The sequence below is a fragment of the Tursiops truncatus genome, chromosome 21 (assembly GCF_011762595.2).
Source record: "Tursiops truncatus isolate mTurTru1 chromosome 21, mTurTru1.mat.Y, whole genome shotgun sequence".
Taxonomy (NCBI): domain Eukaryota; kingdom Metazoa; phylum Chordata; class Mammalia; order Artiodactyla; family Delphinidae; genus Tursiops; species Tursiops truncatus.
In genome coordinates this window covers 19,713,850-19,725,575 of record NC_047054.1, presented here as the reverse complement: position 1 = coordinate 19,725,575, position 11,726 = coordinate 19,713,850, and the positions used below count along the sequence as shown (strand labels likewise).

Here is an 11,726-nt window from a genome sequence, read left to right as displayed (position 1 = left end):
GCTCACTAACCAGAGCTCTTAGAGAAACATAAAGTGACAAGATTGCTTTTAAGTCATCAATCAAGACTGAAGCATATCAGAGAAAAATTAACTAGGTTAACCGAAAAACAGAGTCCAATTCATAAAATTGCAACTCACTGGAAGTGAGATTCAAAGGCATATTACAGTGGAGACGCACACAGGTTTTACACATTGTTTAAGCAATTTGTATTGCTTCTTAATAATCATATTTTTTGGACTTTAATGAACACTGAAAATAAATACTTCTTTTGTAACAAGTGCACACACATGCATATTTGGGTCATGCTGAAATTTAGGTTTTACACTTCCCTCCTCCGACTAAAACTAAAACTAGCATCAGGAGATAAACTTGGTCAATTTATATGAAGACTTTTAACAAATGCCCAGTGCTTTTTCTGTTTAGTTTAAGTTAACCCCTTGATCAAGAAGAAATAAAGAGGATATGAGAGATAACAGAGGCTTAGCCTATTTCAAAATTTCTTAAGCTCAGAAATATACACAATTTTCAATAGCAGAAATATGTGAATCATGAGAGAACAGATATATAATTCTCTAATGACATTATTCAGTGGAATTTACAAGTTGGAATACAGCTGAACACTGTTGAATTTGTATTATGGACCGTCATGCATGCTTTGGGAAGGAAGCTGTGAGCTACCCCAAAGATGATAGCCATCAGCTGATATAAACAGCTTCTGAAACAGTGTAAGTATCTGCAGAGGCGCTGTAATGGTGAATTTCTGGAAAGATTTAAAACTAAATATTAAACTATTTAGCAAACTAAATCTGCTTATAATAAATAGTGTTAACATGTTGTATAGTACTATTAATTTATTATGTAGTACTAACATATATTTGATCTGGGAATGAGTTTACAAACTAACAAGAAGGTCTATGGTGAAATTATTATTTAAATTAAATTCATATGAATCCCTGCCTAAAAGATGACCTTTATTAAAAATATATTTTCTTAGAAACAAACATGACATTTCAATTAGGCTTTTGAAAAACAAATGGTTGCTTCATTTTTTTTACAAAATAGCAAAATGTTAACTCTTCTTAAGATAATTAGCATTGTTTCATTTTAAAACTTAAAATTCCCTCTAAATTTCCTACTAAGTTAGTCAAAGTATAGGTCATACTATATGCTATTACATGTGAGGACAAGCACAATGCACTTATTACATTAAGTTCAATGTGATCTAACACATTTTATAGTCTGGTTGCAAGTCACCAACATGGGTGAGTGATTTTACCTTTCTGGATTTCCATCTTCTCTGTGTAAAACAGGCACTGAAAAAAAGTCTTTTCCATCTCTCTGTATTATAAAAACATATGAACTAACAAGTCTGTACTTGCTATAACTTTCTATTCAATGGCTGATTTTCTTAATTCTTTGTTTTCTCCTGCAAAATATCTGGTATTCTAATGTAGTTCATTTAGCACATGCCATGTAGAGTTCACGGTTTATCTTATGCCCCTGTTTTTGTACTTTAATTCAGTCAAAGGAATGACTGCTTGGTACTTGTTTGAACTTGGATAAAAGTGACTAAATTTTTCTTTCTAAAGGCAAGGGAAGGAAATGTCCTGCTAGGCTAAGACTAAGCATGAATGATTTCACCTGAGAGGGACAATTTGTCAGAAAATTATGAGGAGGTACAAACAGAGAGTTATAATGGAAGCAGTCTTGCAACATTAACTGTACTATTCACTCTCATAAATTCTGTAGTAAATCCACACACGCCACACGGAGGGGCGGTGCAGGCCGGATGGCTCTCCGGCAGGCGGGCTCCCACTGCTGGCACTCCCCCTGTGGAGTGGTCGTCATGCCACAGAAGATAGCGCCCCACCCACCTTTGCTTGGGGCGGGAGCCATGATTCATGTACTGAGGAATTAACTGGAAAAAATGGAAATGGCAGCCCAGAAAGGTGGACAAAAGCTATGGTCCTAAATCACCTTCAGAATGGTTTTTCACCATGAGCAATTAGTTACTCCTCAGCAAAATATAGTTTAACGAGGGCAAAGACTAGATTGGAGTCACACAGGGATAAAACAGCCTTTATGAAAATCATTGTCCCTTTTATAAAGGTGCCATTAATAAGCACCATTTCTCTATCCAGAAATTAAGCTTAATGCTCATTCTGGCAAACTCAAAAGATAGTCATGTTTGGAACTTACAAAAGAGTTTTCACTGTTCTAATTACTCACTGACTATGAGAGATTAGGCACGCTTCCCCATTAAATTAAAATAGTTCAGAGGATTGAGGTATCTTTTGTCCAATGAATATTAAATATACTTAAAAAACAGTGATGTCATAGTTATGTATCTAATGGTATTGTGTGAATGCACTAAAGTAGACAGGAAAGTAAATTATTTAATGAAGAACATTGAACTAATTTAATTTTAACCGAATCTTGATAACATTAATGCAGTGAAAGGTGGCAAAAAGAGCATGAACTTTAAAACTGTAGAGCCCGAGCTTCTAACCTTGCTCATCAGTGTGACCTGGGGAAGTTTATCTAATTTCCCTAAGCCTCTGTGTCTTCAACTGCCAAAGGGGATATAATATTTAATTTGCAGTGTTGTGAAATTCAGTAAGGTCTGGTCTATAAAGCATATAATCTGGCTGAATACAAACTACATGCTAAATAAATATGGGCTGCCGGGCATCTCAAACTTTCACTCCCAGATCTAAAAGTTATAACCTAAGGGCTAAAATTCAGAATGCAATATCTCTATCAGGTAAGCATTTAAAGCTCTGAACGTTAAAGAAACTCAGAACATTTAGGATCAAAAACAGAAATCCCACTCTGTCATCCAATTTTTAAGTAGTATATTTGTCAAAATGGTTCAAAAAAGAGATTAGCTCTGGAAAATAAGCTCCACCATTCAGACAGGCCAGTAGGGTCCCTTTCAGGTAATGCACATTTTCAAACTAAACGTCGTAGGGTCATCCAAACCATGATGACGTTTTGACAGCTGAACTGTTCCTCTTAAAAGTTTTGGGTAAATTTTTATATCTGAGTGTCAACTTAGAATTTCAAAAGAAATCTTTATTATCCATCCATCATCCCAAGGAAGTAAGACATTTTCTCTTATACAATGTATCCTATAAAATAAATAACTAATTATGAACAGCTAATCATTATGAACAGCTAATCACAGCCTGGAAATAATGTAGGTCATTACATATAGCTAGCACTAATTAGTACTTACTCTGAGGCTCTATGTTAAGCACTTTTATAAGAGTTCACTCGCTTATTACTTCTAATATGTCTATGGGTCAACACCATTGACCATTTTGCAGATGAAGAAACTGGAGTTAGAGAGGTTAAGTGACTCGCACAAGACCATCCTTCTAAGCAGCTGTTCTGGAGCCAGAATGGGAATCAGGCTGTCTGTCTCCATAGCTCATGCTCTTAACCTTTATGCATATTATTAGTATGAAACAAGTTTATAAACACCCTCATTTCTTTACTACTTATTCATTAATACACATGTTTTTAGACCTTTTTACATTTCTAGGACTGTTTTATGCTCAACATTAATAGAAAAAAATCGTTAACTCACATGATGTATGGAATAACTGAGAAGTCAGAACAGCAGAAATAAGAGTAATAATAATAATAATAATAATGGCAAAATCTTAGCTGTTAGGATATGCCAGGCACTTCTGAAGAACTTTCATTATTTTAATTGTTTTGACGTTTACAACGATCTAATAAAAAGAATAATATTGCACCCATTGTACAGAGTAGGAAACTGAACCACAGTTTAATTTGTTGAAGGTAACATAGCGAATCAGTGGTAAAACCAGGATTTGGATGCAAAGGGCTGGTCCAAAGTTCATTCGTTTAACCACTGCTCATGGATGATGAGAGGTGTTTTTGGCAGTACAAGCAATCTAAGGGAATCTGCTACTGACACCAATTTTCTATGGGAAAATATCTTAACAATATGTAGTAGAGACTCAAGCTTTTTCCTTGGTTATATAATAGTTATGGTTATAAAAATGAATTCATGTTCTGTTCTTAAACTGTTGCATACACAAAACAGATGGTGATATGTCTGTGGGTTTTTGAAAGGAATGAATAAAGAGCATAAGCTTCAGAAGTTTTGAAAGTCTGATTCTGAGTCCATGTTTTATAACAATTCTGTGAGAAATGCAAATAAAAACCCACACCCCTGCTTTTGCCCTGTGGGCCACTTGAATAAAATTCTTCCCCTTTTCTACTTTCTCCTGTTATTGATCCATTTCATCTTTTTTCAGTAACCGGAGACTAGTTTATAATTAGTGGGGACTTATTTTGTCCCCACTAATTATTTGTATCTTTTATTTTTATTTGTATCTTTTTATTTTTTTTGATCAAAGTAAATTTAGAAAATCGCAAATATCCTTAAGATCAGACCAAGCTGGGTCAACAAATTTCTCTAGACAATCTCAATATTCCATTGATTTCAATTGCTAATGAAGAGACTTGGGGAAGTTATGAGTGTGGTGGGCAGGCTGAGCCTCCACTGCAGAAGTTTCCCTCCCAAGAGAGGCTGGAAGTCAGGAAACACAGTTAGTTTCTCTCACACTTGAGGTTCTGATTACGTTTTCTAGAGGGATTGTAATAAGTGATGTAATGGTCAACTGAAAATAATGTATTACCTACTATGTGCCTGGCAAAGATACCAAGATAAAAAAGATAATAAGACCCGATTCTGCTCCATGAGGAATTCCCACATTAATGGGGCTTTGGGAAAACGGGTGGAGAAGAGTACATATTTAGATGAACCATAATTATACATCTAATTGCAGAGATAAGACATATGACTAAAAATAAAGGAATAAATCTGTCAGAAAGGGACATCCAGATAAACAAACGAACCAATAAACAAAGAGGATCTTTATGAGCTAGCTGGCTGTCAGATTTGTGGCTTAAGAGGTAGCAGTTTAGTTTAGCTGGCAGTTCTCTGTTAAGAGTTAAGGAGAACAAAAGAAACCCTTACAGGTTGCTCGTGGTGGTAGCAAACTGACTCAATCACTTTAGGGAAAAAAATTCATGTTAAAAGCCAATATTTCTAGACATACACTCTAGAATCTAGAACCTAGAGAAACTCTTGTACATTTGCAACTACACTTATCAATATACAAAAATATTCTTAGGATCACTGTTTGTGAGAGCAAATTAAACAACAAAAAATACTTTGGAAATAACTCAAAAGGAAAATTGATAAATAAATAAGGTAGACTCATAATGAAATTTACAGCAGTAACTAAATAAATTGCAGCTATACACATTAACAGGAATAAATCTTGCAAACAGATTGCTGACCTAAAAGCAATATAATGTTTGAGGTTTATACACACACATACACTCACATGAAACTAAAAAATCAAAAAAAAAAAACATTCAGGAATGTGGTTCTCTATAGATAGAGTTAGGAGATATTGGTAATGTTTATTTTTATAACTGGGGGATGTGGCACAGTGTTCATTTCATTGTTTATGATTGTTATTATAATCATTTGTGCCTTAAATATATATATATATGTATATTCTTTTGTAGGATAAAATATTTCATATTAAATAAATGTTAATAATGGCAGCTCTCTGTACCACTGATAATGGATAATCAAGGTTGGGCCTGCCTTCTTGGAATGTGTTGGCTCTTAAATCAGGAGCCACTGGGAATTATTAATCTTGGTGTTTAGAACACAAAACTGCTTTTTCAATGTAGAAGTTAATAAATACCACTGCATAGACCACGAACCATCCCCTGTGCTTATGAGACCTTAAATAGTAGCAAAGAGACCTGGGATAACTAGTAGTTTTGCCTCAATTCTTCCTAGGTCAAGCTGGGCCTTTGGAAAGGCACACATCATAGTGAAATGAACAGCTAACTGGTTTTCAACGCAGGTAATATTAAAGACTGACATTTATCCCACAAATACTTGTGAGGGGCTAATTATCTGGAAGGGATTATCCTCTGCTTTGGGAATACAGCAGTGGAAGGCCTCACGGAGCTTATATTCCATTTGTGGAGAGGGGAACAGACAATAAACAAGGTCATACAGAAAGAAAATATTTTGTGATAAACATGCTAAGGAGAGGAGAAAAAAACAATTAAAAATCAATGAAATATGGTTAGTTCATATTTAAGCTTCACATATGTTTATCCATATCCATAGATTCTGAGTAAGAAATAAAATGCATCTGAGATTAGGACACAGCTTTGATAAATATAAGAACTGGTTGGATAAATGGAGATGGGAAAGTTCATTCCAAAGTAATGGTCCTATTAGAAAGTGAAATGAAGAAAACTGTGAGAGTAGCAAGTTTTTGGATGGACACACAGATGATAGCATATTGCATACACACTTTAGCCATCTTAGGTAGATTGGAAATGGCTATAGATAATACATCACTTGGTTACTGATGAAGATTTCAAAAAAAGGAATAAATAGTTACAAGTGTGAGATGGGGATGTGTGATGTGTCATTTACCAAAGTATTAGAAGGAGTACAGGATTTAAGAATCAGAAAAAGTATATTATTTCATATTCCGCCCGAATTAACTTTAAAAACATTTAGCTTTAGGGCTTCCCTGGTGGCGCAGTGGTTGAGAATCCGCCTGCTAATGCAGGGGACACGGGTTCGAGCCCTGGTCCGGGAAAATCCCACATGCCGTGGAGCAACTAGGCCCGTGAGCTACAACTATTGAGCCTGCGCGTCTGGAGCCTGTGCTCCATAACAAGAGAGGCCGCGATAGTGAGAGGCCCGCGCACCGCGATGAAGAGCGGCCCCCGCTTGCCACAACTAGAGAAAGCCCTCACACAGAAATGAAGACGCAACACAGCAAAAATAAATTAATTAATTAATAAACTCTTACCCACAACATCTTCTTTAAAAAAAAAAAAAAGAGTGGCAAAGAAAATTCAAAAGTTTAAAAAAACACATTTAGCTTTAAAAAGTGAGAAAGCAGAAAGCTAAATATAGTATTATGTGCAATCTCAACTTTAGAAAGGTACACTAAAAGAAAATATGATAAAAGGTATCAGTGACTCTATAGACAACAGCCATAAACAGAAAGATATCATAAAAGGGTTGATCATCTTGTACACATATACTTATAAATATGTAATAAAGAGAATATGAGATGAAAAAAGGAAGTCGCAACTAAGGAAACCAAAGGGATTGCATAAGAATCTCTTACATATTCTGATCTTTAGACAGTAAAATGCAATATGATCAAAGATATATATATCCTTGATGTGTATATGTATAAAAGTATATATATGTGTATACTTGTACATGTTTGTTTATATATGTATGTATATGTGTGTATATTGGAACATATTGTGGTCTTGATTAATTGATAAATTGATGTCAGACTGAAAGAATGGAATTAGGATCCTAAGACTGGAGTTAACATACAGGAAGATTGCAACAAGATACCAAGATATCAATAACAACAAAACTATCCAGTGATATAATGGGATGGTTTGCTTATCAACCAAAGGAGGATTTAAGCAGATGCTGAGTGACCAAATAGAGAGAACACTGTAGAGTGAACTCTAGAAATACACGGATGGTTGAACTAAAAATGTCCCAGTTCCTTTTCAATCCTTAAAAACTAAGATATTCAATCCAGCTTCTCCTGGGATTTCCCTTCATCCAACATTCATCCCACTCATCATATAAGCCTCTAAGAATTTTTTTTCTAATTTATTCAATTAATTGATTGCTTCAATTATTATCCATATCTGGGTACTCTTGACTTTTCAGTCACAACATTCATGACCTTCCTCTCAATCTTCACTTCATAAATGGCACTTAAGTTTCCATTCTTTCTTTTGCTGGCTTGTGAACATGTCTAATCAAATTAAGTTGCAGTTGGATGCCACCAACTTTTACTTAGTACTCTCATGACTAAAATGAATACTTTATTATTATATTCATTTTCAATTTTCAAGTATAGAGCTAATTGACTTACCATGGGCACTGGAAGAAAAGAACATTGCCTCAGCAGAATGTCTGGTTTGACAGATCTGCTGGACTAGTTTATTATATTGAATCACAAAGATATTATACCAAACAACCAAACAACAACAACAGAAGCTTGTAATTGGGTTATACTGATCTCGAGAGAATGTTGTTTCAAAATCTCTCCCTTACAACTCATGCCTACACTTACCAACTCTCATGGCCAGGAAATTATTGTTTATATCTACCCTCAGTTTTTCACCCTGTGGTATAAAGTCATTTCCTTTTTCTTGATTTTCTGCAGCTGGATATCTCAATAGTAGAGTGATATTATTTTCCACAAAATGAGAAACAGAATAAGGTCATATCAACCATAGAGATCATGTGTAATACTGGTCATAATGATGGACCCAAAGAAGCATCATAGAACAGGTTGGCAGCTACACGTGCTGTGCTGGAAACACAATATTTTGAGAGCAATAACATGTCAAGTTTGCCCAAATAAGAGATGTTAACAGCCACATATTTCCATGTATTGAATGGCAACAGTTGTAATGAAAGTGAAATACATTTTGTGCAGATCAATAACACTCCCTAAACAATTTACACACCATTTACTACTTCTCACTATAGTATGGCAAGTGGTTTTTGGTATTCATTCTAGAGATAGGTACAATCCTAATGTACTAGTGAAAACTAAAGTTGATTTTTTTTTACTGCTCTAATGTAAGAGGATTACAAATTATTTCACTATGCAAGTACATGCAGCTTAATCTGATGTGTAGTATTTAGGACTGCTAAAATCTGCAATTACTAAGTAATTTGGAATTTTTCTGAACAATTACGAATCTCTGCATGGATATAAAGAATATGTTACCTTATAAAAATTATCTTGATACAAAAATTACAACTTTATCTTTCCATTTATTTCAGGTACATATAAATAGCTTACATAGCTAAAGGAAGGATAGTTTTCTATTTCAATTATAAAAAAATAAAATTGTGATTTAAAAAACAACAAAAAAGAAAGATATGCCTAAATTAAAATAAGTAAATAAATGTCAAGATTCCTACAGAAATAAATTCCTTTTCATTATCCCAAGGAATATGTTGACATTTACATTTTGGCCAGCTGAGGTTCAAATTAGATAGCTCCATAGGTAACAGAGACCCAGAGGCCTGTGAGGATCTGGAGGACAAAGATGACGGTTCAGTTATTTTCCCTGAATGGCTTATCCAGCTTTGGCCTCAGCATGGGGCAAGGTATTGGGAGGCTGATGCATGCAGCCATGAAATTACGCATTTTAAGTCTATTTCCTTAATTAATTTAAACATGCTTCATAAACATACTTGCATTTAATCTGAAAATTCCTGTGGCCTGGTCACTGGATAGGATCAAGGCTCCCTAAGGTGAGAGAGTTGATCCTATTTTTCATGAGCTTTTTAAAGATGTCTCTTGATAGAGGAAAAAGAATGCTTGAAATTGTAAGACTTGGAGAAAAATCTACTCTTCTTCTCTTTAAGAAAAAAATTTTTTTTTTGAAAAATGATGTTGAAGAACTTGCTGTCAGCAACTGCTAGTTTGCCTGATAGTTAAGAGAGCATAAAAAAATCTGCAGGGGTATACATGTTGTCCCTACTGTGTGATACACAAACCACGAATAAAGAAGGCATGAGTAAGTGAACACAGGAGCAGAGCTCAGAAGAACAAAAAGACGACAGATAGAATTAATGACATTTGTGTCAGATATTCTCAAGACTGTTTTTTCTTGGGGGGTAGGGGTACGGGACAAAGGAATGGTTCATGTGTTACCAGAGTCTCATAAAGCTATCATTTGCCTAGTAGCCCCCAGCTCCACCTCTAGCCACCCACAGGCTCACAGGCCTTGATCAATGACCCTGAACATATATCCATGTCTAGGAAGCAGTTATTTTCTCTAATCCTGGAACACACTGAGTCCCGCCCATCTTCTCTTTGTCTTTCATTCCTTTTTTTGATGAATACCCTTCAGAATTTGCACTGTATTGGAAAACATGGAACTCTTGCTGAGCTCATTTTTCTCCATGAGCATATGCTGTTTTATCATGATTTGCACAGTTATAGTTTTTCCTCTTTGGAAGGTTAGGCCACCTGCCCCCCAGGCTCCTACGGCACACAACCGCAGTGCCCTACGCTGTGGACAGATGCTGGGCTCATTTTCTAGTCAGAATTCGGTATTCGTGAAGTCAGAAAGAAACTACTCTTGCTAAATCAATACACAGCAGAGTTGTTTTTTTTTTTTTTTTAAAAGACAGCCCCACATCGGAAGATTAGTGAAGTTAAATAGCCAGCCTTCCACTCACCCCTGAGGATGCAGAGTTCTAAAGAATAATAGCAATTTGGTCAGCAAAGAAAGATACCTGCTTGGATGTGAAGCTATCAGGTTTCTAAGCAAAGGCAGAATGGTTTAAAGACAGAGTAGAGAAATTTAAGAATTTAGCCAGCAAATATAAAATGGCTAAACTAGACTTTGCTGAAGCAGCTAATTTTTCCCAGATAAGACATCCTCATAGGTTTATTGTACATGGTCAAAAAACTGAAGCAAAATTCATCTGTGGATCAGACAATGATTTTGCTAATTACTGATTTTTGTAAAATAGAGATTTAATTCCTGGTTTATCTTTTATTTACCATGGCCATGCTCTCTGATAGAATGAGATCACCATGTGATGACAATTATAGACATTGTTCCATGCAGCCCAGGAAAATTCCAGGGTTTAGATTTGATCATGCAGTATATTACATAGAAAGCAAATGTAGAGAGGTAAATATTCTGTATAAAGTATTTCAAAGGAAGCTTGTGATTTCCTATATTAATTTTAACATGAAATATCATTTCTAAAAGCAGACTCATTTTTTAGATTCCCAGGTTTAGCAAACAATGCTTTATGCTTATTGATTGAAAGTTTTCTAGCTTCCTAATAAATCAATGTGCTGTGCTGTCTCATGATCTAAATTCCCCACACTCAAATGGCAGGTAGTAAAATATATGTATCATGATTACCTATTGAATGCAGTCATAAAATAATATATGACAGTCTTCAAAATTTCAAGGCAAACATGTAAAGATTAAGATGAATAACTGTCAATTAAAAAAATAATAAAGCTATATCTTCTTTGAACCAAAGGCAACAGATATAAAATCATGGTGGTACTTACCACGGTGAAGTTCATCACTTTCAATATCCAAATTGTCATGGCTAAGTTAACTATCATGGTAACCAACAGCAGAAGGACAAAGAAGTATAAGCACCTCTTTCGCCATCCATAAATTCCCACTGGGTAAAGTTGTGCATTCTCAGCCCTTGGCAGGTTATTTTGTTGTGTTGCTAGTATGTACTGTTCTCGTGTCATCTAAAAAAAAAAAAAAGAAAGAAAGAAAGAAAAGAAGTATTCAAAAATAAAACCAAAGATTTTTTAAAATCAAAAGGCACAAGATATCTAAGAATAATGGTGAGTGCTCACACAATTATTGATGAGTAATTAAAATTAATTTATTTAATTAAAATTAATTGAAATGTTATAAACCCCCTCAAATGCTTATCACTAGTTTTGCTTTTCAAAGCTATTTAACTACCTGTTACATCTCTAAGATGTGTATCATTTTCAGCGGGGTTTGTCCAATCCTAACATTGACCTTTGCTCTCAGGAGTCTGTGAAGATTCTCAGCAATACTTCCATTTGTCTAAAGC

General features: G+C 35.0%; 1 long non-coding RNA gene across 2 annotated transcripts in view; it reads right to left on the bottom strand.

Annotated features, from left to right (window-relative positions):
- Positions 1-11,373: 11,373 nt before the first annotated feature.
- The window catches only part of LOC141277469 (uncharacterized), a 278,668-nt gene continuing 278,315 nt past the window's right edge, over positions 11,374-11,726 (bottom strand). For both annotated transcript variants that reach the window (XR_012328907.1, XR_012328908.1), the window contains one exon: positions 11,374-11,388. This is a non-coding gene — a long non-coding RNA (uncharacterized lncRNA). The remainder of the gene's footprint in view (positions 11,389-11,726) is intronic.